The 12,941-nt window shown below is 41.5% G+C and overlaps 1 protein-coding gene across 5 annotated transcripts in view; it reads left to right on the top strand.

Moving 5' to 3' along the window:
* rnf220a (ring finger protein 220a) overlaps window positions 1–12,941 on the top strand; it is a 397,403-nt gene that overhangs the window by 271,326 nt on the left and 113,136 nt on the right. The window lies entirely within an intron of this gene.

The raw sequence follows: 12,941 nt of genomic DNA, 5'->3' as shown, positions 1-12,941 counted from the left end.
TTAATTTGTGGGATAGAAAATAGCAAGGGAAACATGTCTAATGCTTCTCTCTAAAAAGGATCTGTCTCGAAGTCAGAGGTGTTGGAGCCACCAGGCTTGCAAAGATTAATTGCCTTGCTGCCATTAAACCTAAAATTAGCTGGTGGGGGAACATCATGTAAAAGGTTGAAAAGCCATGAATTATTATTTTTAAGCTCTTACCTTTTGAAGATACTTTTCCCTCTTGCAAATGTCACTTGTGCTGAGCTAGCTGGTTGTGTAAAAGTTATGTTTTTTAATCATGCTGGGCAAATTATTTTTTTGATTAATTTTTCCTCGCTTTTATCGTTTCTCAGTCTCTCAGCACAACTGCTGACCTACACGTCTGCCTTTCTTCAAGCACAGAAGGAAGTAAATGAGGGAGAGGACAGGTGATTGAATCACAGGGGCCCCTTGACTTTGTGCTTCCTATAGAGCCCACTATGACAGAAGTATATCATTGAGTATTCTGGTAACACACTGCAAGAGGCATTGTCCTTTACTGTCACATGGTGCTGTATCATTACGATTTCTTGCATCAAAATGCTTTTAGCATTCTCTTTCCTTTTGCGTGGTGTAAACATTATGATGGAGGATTCTGCTGATGATTTTTGAATAAAGTTACATTTTTTAAAAAAAAATTCAAATTAAAAAGAAATCCCCCCCGCCCCCCACCATCGCTAAGTGCCGACAAATTGTTGGGGACCAACCAACCTCCAGCAGTTTATCCAAGTGCTATTCATCATATCTGAGTCGAGGTGGCAGTGAGTGTTAACAGCCTATTCAACTGTGAGGAACATGACTGTCAAGCCCAATCCTGTCCTCTCTCAATATCCCACATTTGCAGTTTTTAGCAGGGACCATTGGATATTGATCAGGTATGGGAACCCTGGCTGATTGTGGCATACATGCCAACTGGACACATTTCACATGTACAGTCTGAATTTTCAGCGCAGTGTCTGCAGTCGAAAATCAGTGCTGCTCCAGTCTAATTATGCAGATGAGGCAGGTGGGATCTTTCCCAGCCTCCTGCCTCAGTTTTCTCTTTGCTTGATAATTGGGTACCAAGCAGAGGGTGCCTGCAGAAGCCTGGCAGTGGGCCTTTTGCTTGGACCCTCTGAGGTAAGTGGTGAGTTGTTTTTTTTTTAATTCCCTCCCTTGACAATTTTCGGGTCTCCCCAGCAGCAGCCAGAAGGCCCTGATGTGAGCAGTCAGGAGTGCCCAGGAGTATATCCAGCTCATGCAAGTGGTCCGTATCAGGAAAATTGTGGGCAGTCCTCTCAAAGGCACAATGCATGTCTGGTACACTGGGCATACTGTGCAGCCAGTGGGGGCCTGGAGTGGAAAATTGGCCCTAATTTCTCCACAAGAAATGAGCGAAAATCCCCATATTTCTTTGCCACAATCTTCCACTATACATGTGATGCAAATAATGGGTGTATCTGCAGCTTAAGTCATGACAAGCCTGCACTTTCAGTTTAACTACATGTCATAGATCTATATTCAGGGCTGTTTTTGAATGGTCAGCTTTTTTGAGGCTGTGTCAGCTTTTCCTAATTTGCAGGTTGGCAGGTTGCAAACCTGGCTATAGTTTTGATAGAGGGCTTTCACTACTGCTATGGATGCTGGGATAGCTGCACTTCCATTTCATTCTCTCCAGCATAAGCATGCAAGAGAAATTTCAGGAATTACAGACACAGTCCTTACAGGCATGAGTTCATAATTCCAAGGCAAGGAAGGCTGTAGATTACAATCTCCTGCTAAATGCAGGCGTGTTAGTAGTCTTGAAGATATCGCTAAGTTGGGTTAAATAAGAGGTTGTTCATGCTCCCTTGCACATACACAGTTCTGTTTTACAAAATCATCTTTTTTGTCGCTCCCCCGCATCAGACAAACTGAGAGAGGCAAAATGGAAGGCATGTCACAGAAAGGCTAATCACTCCGGCATGTTTCCCCTTTGACTTTATTTTAAAAAGACATTTTTAAGCTTCAGGATGACTATATTGGGAGGATGCAATGTTGGTTAGTTAATGACAATCTGGGATAAGATATTTTGATACTATTCCTGGATTTGCCTTTCGATAATTTAAATTTAGATGGTTACTATGAAACGTGAATTTCCAGCAGCTCAAGGTTGCACTTCTGGTGACTGCATCTATATGGACCTCAAAATAATTCAATTTGGAAAGTATACCGATTCCCATTCTAAGGTTTCCAGCAGGATAACAATCACGGACACCTTTTGTAACAGCTTAACTCATAATCACTTATTGTTAAGCAGCTCCAGATGGAATTATTCCAGTAGCTGTATAGGAAAATAGGAAATCTCTTAGTCACTACAGCACCAAAATGTTGGACTAAAGATCATAAAAAATTGTTATAAAGTCAGAGCTTGCAGAGTTAGTTCTTCTTATCAAGGGCTTTAATTGGCTTTAATGAAGTTTCTGCTACGACTTGTGAAAATATACTAACAAAAGTTTTTAATAATAAAGTTACAACGTATCTCATTAATTTAAAGCGAAAGCGATCGGGGGGTCATACTGATTTAGGGGCATTCCCTTTATAAGAACATAAGAAATATGTGGCTCAAAGCAGCACGGGATGATTGATGTAACATTACTATTTTTCCCCAGCCCCTGGCTTTGTTGGCACGGGCAAGCTGATAATCTCACTACAAGTGGAATCATGGGGACAAATCCATATCCAACTGTGCCATAGCATGTCATGTTGAAGAACCAAAATGAATGATCCCCTGGAGCCACCGATCTTTATTCAACTACTATTTTCACAGAGTGAGGCATTCTGTGTCTATGATCCTTGGCACTTATGCTCTCGCAGACACGTCTCTGAAAAGGTTACCACCATCAGCTCTTCAAAAAAAAGATCAAACAAGAAACTAAACGTACATAAGAACATAAGAAATAGGAGCAGGAGTAGGCCATACTGCCCCTCAAGCCTGCTTTGCCATTCAATAAGATCATGGCTGATCTTCGACCTCAACTCCACTTTCTTGCCCTATCCCCACATCCCTTGATTCCCTTTGAGTCTAAAAATCTATCAATCTCAGTCTTGAATATACTGAACGACTCAGCATTCACAGTCCTCTGGGGTAGAGAATTCCAAAGATTCACAACCCACTGAGTGAAGGAATTTCTCCTCATCTCAGTCCTAAATGGCCGACCCCTTATCCTGAGACTATGACCCCTAGTTCTAGACTCTCCAGCCAGGGGAAACAACCTCTCAGCATCTACTCTGTCAAGCCCTCAGAATCTTATATGTTTCAATGAGATCACCTCTCATTCTTCTAAACTCCAGAGAGCATAGACCCATTCGACTCAATCTCTCCTCACAGGACAACCATCTCATCCCAGGAATTAATCTAGTGAACCTTTGTTGCACCGCCTCTAAGGCAAGTATAACCTTCCTTAGATAAGGAGACCAAAGCTGTACGCAGTACTCCAGGTGTGGTATCACCAAAGCCCTGTACAATTGTAGCAAGACTTCCTTACTCTTGTGCTCCAACCCTCTTGCAATAAAGGCCAACATGCCATTTGCCTTCCTAATTGCTTGCTGTACCTGCGTGTTAACTTCCTGTGTTTCGTGTACAACGGAACCCAAATCCCTCTGAACACCACCAATTAATAGTTTCTCACCATTTAAAAAATATTCTGTTTTTCTATTCTTGCTACCAAAGTGAATAACCTCACATTTCTCCACAGTATACTCTATCAGCCACCTTCTTGCCCACTCACTTAACCTGTTTATATCCCTTTGTAGACTCTTTGTGCCCTCCTCACAGCTTACTTTCCCACCTAGCTTTGTATCATCAACAAACTTGGATACATTACACTCGGTCCCTTCATCTAAGTCATTAATATAGATTGTAAATAGCTGAGGCCCTCTAATTGCGGCACCCCATTAGTAACAGCCTGCCAACCTGAAAATGACCAGTTTATTCTCTGTTTACTCTCTGTTTTCTGTCCGTTAACCAGTCTTCTATCCATGCTAATATACTATCTCCAACCCCATGAGCCCTTATCTTGTGTAACAACCTTTCGTGTGGCACCTTATCGAATGCCTTTTGAAAATCCAAAGGATCCCCTTTATCTACCCTGCTAGTTACATCCTCAAAAAACTAATAGATTTGTTAATCACGATTTACCTTTCATAAAACCATGTTGACTCTGCCTAATCAAATTATGATTTTCTAAGTGCCCTGTTACCACAACCTTAACAATGGATTCCAGCATTTTCCCGAACACTGATATCTGGCCAACTGGTCTGTAGTTCCTTGTTTTCTCTCTCCCTCCTTTCTTGAATAGCAGTGTTACATTTGCTTTCTTCCAATCCACTGGGACCGTTATAGAATCTAGGGAATTTTGGAAGATCACAATTAATGCATCCACTATCTCCACAGCCACATCTTTTAGAACCCTAGGATGTAGGCCATCAGGTCCTGGGGATTTGTTGGCTTTTAGTCCCTTTAATTTTTCCAGTACTTTTTCTTTACTAATATTAAGTACTTTAAGTTCCTCACTCTCATTAGACCTTTGGTTCCCCATTATTTCTGGTATGTTTTTTACGTCTTCTACTGTGAAAACAGATACAAAATATTTGTTTAACGTCTCTGCTATTTCCTTATTCCCTATTATAATTTCTCTTCTCTCAGCCTCTAAGGGACCCATGTTTACTTTCGCTACTCTCTTCCTCTTTATTTGTAGAAGCTCCTACAATCTGTTTTTATATTTCTTGCTACTTTACTCTCATTCTATTTTCTCCCCCTTTATCAATTTTTTGGTCATTCTTTGCTGGTTTCTAAAACTGTCCCAATCCTCAGGCCTACTACTCTTCTTGGCAACATTATAGGCATCTTCTTTTAATCTAATACTATCCTTAACTTCTTTAGTTAGCCACGGATAGATCACTTTTCCCGTGGAGTTTTTATTCCTCAATGGAATGTTTATTTGTTGAGAATTATGAAATATTTCTTTAAATGTTCATCATTGCTTATCTACCGTCATATCTTTTAATCTAATTTCCCAATCAACCTTAACCAACTCGCCCCTCATACCTATGTAATTGGCTCTGTTTAAGTTTAAGACTCTAGTTTTGGACTTAAGTACGTCACTCTTTAACTCAATATGAAATTCTATCATATTATGATCACTCTTCCCCAGAGGATCTCTTACTATGAGATTACTAATTAACTCTGTCTCATTACACAAGACAAGATCTAAAATAGCCTATTCCCTGGTTGGTTCCACAACGTGTTGTTCTCGGAAACTGTCTCGAATGCATTCCATGAACACGTCCTCCAAACTACTTTTGCCAATTTGATTTGCCCAATTTATGTGAAGATTAAAGCCCCCCACGATTATTGTATTACCTTTGTTACAAGCTCCTCTTATTTCTTGATGAATACTTGATTTAAATTCAACTTTTATTGTCACAGAATATGTATTTAAATAAAGTCAAATCTTTTTTTCTTCTGGTAGGCTGTTGAACACTCTGCATTTTCTTTCATTAGTTTGCCAATTTTTTCATACTACGCTATTAATGCCCTTCGCATTATCCAGCAGGAAGTGTGATTTGTGGGAAGGGGTAGTCAGAAGCTGCCAAATGGAAAAGGTTGCTATTGTCCAGCACTCTACACAGCTGAGAAATGAAGGTCACCCAAAGTGAGGCTCACAAGTTCAAGCGACAGGCAGCACCTGGGACATAATCATGTGGCCCAGTTGGGAGCGAAACTATCAACTGTTTATTTATGTATGTCAGTCATTTATGAACAAATTATTTGCCCATTATTAAATACCTGATTCTCCAATGTCAGATTGAGCTCTATGTGCCTCATGGACAGGTAATATTGGACATGATAGAAGCTGGCCCAAACTGGCTTCAGGTGATATTTTGCAGTCTGTATCGCTGATAGATTGATAAGTCTTTAGGTCTTTTAAAAAGTGAATGCAGTATTAATATTTTACCACTAGATGTTCCCAGCACATTTAGTAAATAGCACATTTTATTTACAAGGCATGTGCCAAAGACATAAGTTGCAGCTGCTTAAAATTCCACTATTTCTCCACTTTGACTACTACAGTCCAGTTTTAGCCTCTTGGATATTAGATTTTGGTGTCTGAGTGAATACTGTTAATTCCTACACTATTCCAGTGCTACATCACCCATCCACCACATACTTACCTAGCTGAGTACCACAACTGGCAACTCCCAACTGTTGGCCCTCATGAAAAATGGAATGTGCTTTACAGTGTTGGATGATTGATAGTGTCTCATTTCTACATTGCAGTTCAAAATAACAATATTTATTGTTAAAAAAATAAAATGCTGAAATTGTAACAACTGGCCTGCATCCCTTTTTGTCATCACCAAATAATCGATTATTCACCCAGACAACCCGTGACTGTTTGGCATTAAAAGATCTATTATTTGTGACACTCCTATAATACACTACAGCTGCAGAAGGACAGTATTATTCGGTATAAGTGGTTCTGCAATTTCACTTAAGCATGCAAGGGAGGCGTTTGGAAGTGAGCAGCTCCACAGTATTTAAGAATAGTTTATTAAGCTGAACTGCAGCCGTATGTAGAAGAGGGCTTGAGATTGACATGTTTGGGATTAGTTCGGCCTTACATTTTTCAGAGGTCGTCTCCATGGATCTCAGAGGCTGTGAAATAAATGGGCCTTGCGTTAGTAGCTGGCCAAAAGTAGGAAACCAATACATAACATTTAATTCCACTGTCTGCATAGGGAGAACACCGATTATTCAGTTATTTGATTAATACAGGAATGAGCTTCTACTTGACTAAAACTATTGTGGTCTATTAATCATTTGACCTCTATTTTGAATAAAGGGTTTTGGAAGGAAAAAAGAATAATATACATTACAAAAATAATGCCTCGTTGTGTCCTGGACATCAGACCCGCCCTAGGACTAGAGAAGAAGGAAATGTCAAATCAGTAGTTAAAGAAGTCGTCTCACTATCAAGACTTATTTTATAAATGAAACATTTACAAAGAATTATGATTACCCTTAGTATACTTTACTTCCTGTTTGTTTCTGCTGAATAAAATATATGCATATATTTTTGTTTAATTAGTGAAAGCTGATGATATCACTGGGGAGAGGGGGATTGACAAGGAGCAACTATTGGGCATGACCACTGCATGAGAAATTAACTAAGAGACACATAGTGGATTGATATGTTTGGTGAAGCATCCTGGGTTACTGAATGAGTCTCTACTCTCGTTAATTCAGCTCTTTCACACTGTCAACCATAGTACCTCCTCTCAGCCAGTTCTCCTTATGATGTCATCATCACTCATCATTTAAAACAAAAGCAGTCAATAAATCGGCAGCAAAAATAACCATTCAATGCTAATTGCAGTTCTTATTAATAGTTTTTTTAAAGGAGATTGTGAGTCTGTTACTCTTTAAATACTAGTTACAGAATTGTCCCATTCTGTTCTCCATATGTAATAAAAATGTATTTATTTAGAGGATTAATGACAGGGAGTGAGGGTTTATTAAAAATTGTTGGAAAGTATACAACCCATGTGCGAATTACAGATTCTCTGACATCACAATTGTTTTATGTGAATGATTGGGAGTAGAGTGACCAGGATGATTCCAACACTAAGGGTGCTGTGTTACGTGGATAGACTGACAGAATCTGACTTGTTCTCATTGAAAAAAAAGATATGGCGTGATTCAGGTCTTTAAAATGCTGCAAGGCAGGGATAACGTTAATGTAAGCAGGTTATTTAACTTTAAATCTGATTGTAGGACTAGAGCCCACAAGTACGAAATTGACAAGCCTCAAGCAAGACTAGAGATTAGAAGAAATTGTTTTTTTCCCACAGAGTTGTAGATATGTAGAACAGATTCCTATCAAAAGTAGTTAATGTTATGTTGATTTAATTCTTTAAAAAGACCAGGACAAAATATCTGGTTATGAAAGGGATTGAAGTTTACAGGAATAAGTATAGGCTCAGATAATAAAAATTCCAAGGAGTACTATGGGACAAGTTTTCTTGGGACCAAAGGAACAGGTCAGGGCTTAAGAATGTTAGATGGATATCCTGGCATTTTTGCTCAACAGCCTTTGGGCTCAAGAAGAGATTACACTGAATTTTCTCTTCATGGAAATGTTCTGAGCAGTTATTTGCCTCGCTCAGCAGACTGAATAACTTAGGGAGAGTGCATGACTGTACAAGTTATTTGCGGCCCATTGGAAATAGAATCATAGAAGTTACAACATGGAAACAGGCCCTTCGGCCCAACATGTCCATGTCGCCCAGTTTATACCACTAAGCTAGTCCCAATTGCCTGCAATAGGAAAGAGTGGGCTTAATGGAGCAAATGGGCTTTTCTCATTTCATATTTGCTTCTCACATTTATTATGATTCTCACCCAACCAACAGTGCTTTATTGATAAATAATGGACTGCCACTGGAATATTATTACTTTATAATGTTAATATATTGTTGCATACAACTAGTTGTGACTCCAGGTAGATGCATATTTGTTTCTGGTATAATTCTGGCACAAACCAAGGTTTTCAACGTTACAGCACTATTTCCCAGTTGCTCTTATTAAACAGAATTCCTGACCCAGGTGTAACACTTCCATGTACAGTGTACAATTATCCATGTTCTGAGTGCCCGGCACATTGAATGTTTTCTCTTTAGCAATTTCAACCGAGGCAAGTTAGAAATACAACATTAATACCTTAGTCCTTTCTTGAGAAACAGTAATTTACCTCAGTCCAGTTGCAGAATGGATGGTGAAACTAATCAAGGTATGATGGTTGTGGAGGACTTTGAAACTCCATGCATTACTGAGTAGTAGAACTCTGTTTGCACCTGTGATTTCCCCAAATGTTGAGTTCCAAATTTCAACCATACTGATTTGGGGAGGTGCTGATCAGCAGGGAAGCTGTGTGATAGCATGAGAATAAAGGAAAACTATCAAAAATACAGGTACAGGGAGACAAAAGTATGAAAGCTCTAAAAACTAGAAACAGACAAAAGTATAAATACTTAAATGGTGCAAATATACCACATCTGCCAATCTCAGACAGGTAGCTGCAATGCAACTGAGTACCAGCCAAGCAGTTTACATTGCTTGGCTAGAATTCCTAATTCTCTTGCCCGAGAGAGCTATATGCTTGTGTGGTTACAAACATAAGCTGAGCTCTTCTCCCCAACAGTTACGATTTAAATGTTTAGAGAGTGCAGGAAGCAATCTTCCCTGCTTTATAAACTTCCAAATCAACTCCAAATAGATTTAGAGAGTGTCCAGGCAGTTCAATTGACTTCCTGATCACTTTTTAAAACCAATTTGACACCACACTTGGGTTACATTCCACGTAGTGTCAAGCCAAAGGGATGCAAGACTACCCGCTTCACCGAGTTTCACATTGCTTCTCACTGGAGTCAGCTCATGCTTTGACTCCCAAGATTTACACTACAACTTTAGCATCACTGCAAAACAGAAACTGCTATGTAGCAATGCTTAGCTTGCAGTGTAGTCACACATCCACTTGAACATTTTATAATACATTCAAGCTAACAAAAGTCAGCATAAAGGTCCACTACCCACTGCTGTGCCAAAGAATTGCAATATGCGAGTTTGCGCCCATGATTTTCAATCATACTGGCACTCTCAGTAAGAGATGGTGGGTAGAAAGGGAAAAAAAATCAATGATGTAGACTAGAGGATAGACAAGTTATGTAAAAGAAAGCACAACATGTATGTTACCATGGAATCATAAGAACATAAGAAATCGGAGCAGGAGTAGGCCATACGCTAGCATGCTCCGCCATTCAGTATGCTCATGGTTGGTCTTCGACCTCAACTCCACTTTTGCACCCAAGCCCCATATCCTTTGATTCACTTAGAGTCCAAAAATCTATTGATCTCAGCCTTGAATATACTCAACGAATGAGCCTCCACAGCCCTCTGGGGTAGAGAATTCCAAAGATTCACTACCCTCTGAGTGAAGAAATTTCTCCTCATCTCAGTCCTAAATTGCCGACCCCTTACCCTGAGACCATGTCCCCTAGTTCTATTCTCTCCAGCCAGGGGAAACAGCTTCTCAGCATCTACCCTGCCAGGCCCTCTCAGAAGCTTATATGTTTTAATGAGATCACCTCTCATTCTTTTAAAGTCCAGAGAGTATGGGCCCATTCTACTCAATCTCTCCTCACAGGACAACCCTCTCATCCCAGGAATCTAGTGAACCTTTGTTGCACTGCCTCTAAGGCAAGTATATCTTTCCTTAGGTAAGGAGACCAAAACTGTACACAGTACTCCCGGTGTGGCCTCACCAAAGCCCTGTACAATTGCAGCAAGACTTCCTTACTCTTGTACTCCAACCCCCTTGCAATAAAAGCCAACGTACCATTTGCCTTCCTAATTGCTTGCTGTACCTGCATGTTAACTTTCTGTGTTTCGTGTACAAGGACACCCAAATCCATCTAAACACCAACATTTAATAGTTTCTCAACATTTAAAAAATATTCTGTTTTTCTATTGCTCCTACCAAAGTAAATAATCTCACATTTCCCCACATTATACTCTATCTGCCACTTTCTTGCCCACTCAATTAAACTGTCTATATCTCTTTGCAGACTCATTGGGGTCAACTTGCGGATGGTCGAGCGGGTGCTTTCGTGGCAGGGGGGCTTCTAAAATTGGGGATTCCCGGAGCGGGTCCGGAGCCCGGCTCCAACCCACCCACTTCCGGGTTCCCCAATGACGCGAATCGGTGCACGTGCACCTGCACGCGGGACTCCCACTGGCAATCAAAGCCGGCGGGATCCCACTTAAGATCATTATCTGGGTATTTGAGGTCATTGATAGACCTCATTAGTTGGAGATTTTGGGAGGATTCGGAATTTGGACTACCCAGAGCGTGTTTCCCATGCTGGGGGAAATACTCCCTGTTTAAACAGACATGTTGCAGCCAGCAGCCAGTGGCAGCTGCAAAGGTCCATTTAACAGGTGTGGGGTAAACCCTCATTCATTGCAGCAGGGCACTCTGTCACCTCAGACAAAGTTTTGCCTGCCACACCGTTGTCTCCACACTCCAAATTATTAAATCATACTCTAAACTCTGCTGTCCAAACACATTTAGCTACTTTGTGGACCTCCTGACACTCACACCGTCAGGATGGGGGGGTAGGGTTCCATTCCTGCATTCATCACTCCATTGGAGGACGACCAACATCACCAGCCTCGCCAGGCACGCTTTCCACCTCCACCACATGGAGCTACACAACACAGTGCTGCGCAACTGACACCTGCACAAAGCAGTCATGCAACTACACATACACCCACTGTAGGGTGACACAATGGGTGGCATCAAGGGTGTTCATGGACAACCTCATGAAAGAGCATTATTGCACAAGCCAGTCAAGAATGGCCAAGACGTGGCAGTAGTGGTGACAATATAATATGTAATGTGAGTTGATCAGAAATCAAATATAAGTAAAAACCATGACAAACCCTCAAACACCCTTGTGCATCTCCTTCATGCTCACAACATGTTTGCCTTACGCTTCCTACTACACATATGTGATGCATGCCCTGTGGCTGCAGCACAGGTAGTGGCAGGTTGGGTGAGGCTGACCGTGAAAGAGATGCATCAGAGGGTGAGTATGAGATGGAGCCATGAGATTGTATGAGGATTGGGTTGCGTGGTAGTGGTGGGATGAGTACTGGCGAGGTGAGTAAGTGCAGGTAAGATGAGGATGAGCTTTGAGTGGGTGTGAGGAGTGATGTGATAGAGTAATGTTGGCAGTGCAGAAGGAGATGTGGGGTGGGGGCGGTGATGTGGCAGACGGAGTGTTGGGGAATGAGAAAGTATACTCACTTCGGCTGACCTACTTAGGTCATTGAAGCGCCTCCTGCACTGTATGCTGGTGCGCGATATGTTGGTGGTGCTGGTGATCTCCTCTGCCACCTTAAGCCAGGCCTTCGTGGTGGCAGCAGCAGGCCCACTTCCTCCCTTCATCTGGGTGGAAGATCTCCCTCCTTCTCCTCCTCACCCCATCCAATGAGACTTGGAGTGAGGCATCATTAAACCTGGGAGCAGCCTTCCCCCTGGGCTGCTCCATGCTGTAATTTTTCCTATTTTCTACAGCATCAGTCAGTGGAGGATTGCCCCTTTAAATAGGGCTCCTCCAGCTGACAGCTTATGATGCGGGTGTGCAGTCCACCTGTTGCGCAGCTTTCCAGCGCGAAACCCGGAAGCCAAGGTAAGTGGCTTCAATTTACTTACGATTGCGTGCCAAACCCACTGATTTCACTGGGCGTGTTACCCACGCGCCCAGTCGACCCCCCACTGCCAACCCGCCTCCCTCCTAATATCGGGCCTATTGTGTCCTCCTCACAGCTTACCTTCCCACCTAGCTTTGTATCATCAGCAAACTTGGATACATTACACCCGGCCCCTTCATCTAAGTCATTAATATAGATTGTAAATAGTTGAGGCCCAAGCACTGATCCTTGCGGCACCCCACTAGTTACAGCCTGCCAACCTGAAAATGACCATTCATTCCTACTCTCTGTTTTCTGTCCATTAACCAATCCTCTATCCATGCTAATATATTACCCCAACCCTAAGAGCCCTTATCTTGTGTAACAACCTTTTGTGTGGCACCTTATCGCATGCCTTTTGAAAATCCACTGGTTCCCCTTTATCTACCCCGCTAGTTACATCCTCAAAAAATTCTAATAGATTTCTCAAGCACGATTTCATAAAACCATGTTGACTCTGCCTAATCATATTATTGTAAACAATTTTACAACACCAAGTTATAGTCCAGCAATTTTATTTTAAATTCACAAGCTTTCGGAGGCTTCCTCCTTCCTCAGGTGAACGATGTTCACCTGACGAAGG

This window comes from Heptranchias perlo, chromosome 9 (genome assembly GCF_035084215.1).
Source record: "Heptranchias perlo isolate sHepPer1 chromosome 9, sHepPer1.hap1, whole genome shotgun sequence".
NCBI lineage: Eukaryota > Metazoa > Chordata > Chondrichthyes > Hexanchiformes > Hexanchidae > Heptranchias > Heptranchias perlo.
Note: the sequence above shows the minus strand (reverse complement) of the source record. Positions and strands in the feature narration are given on the sequence as shown.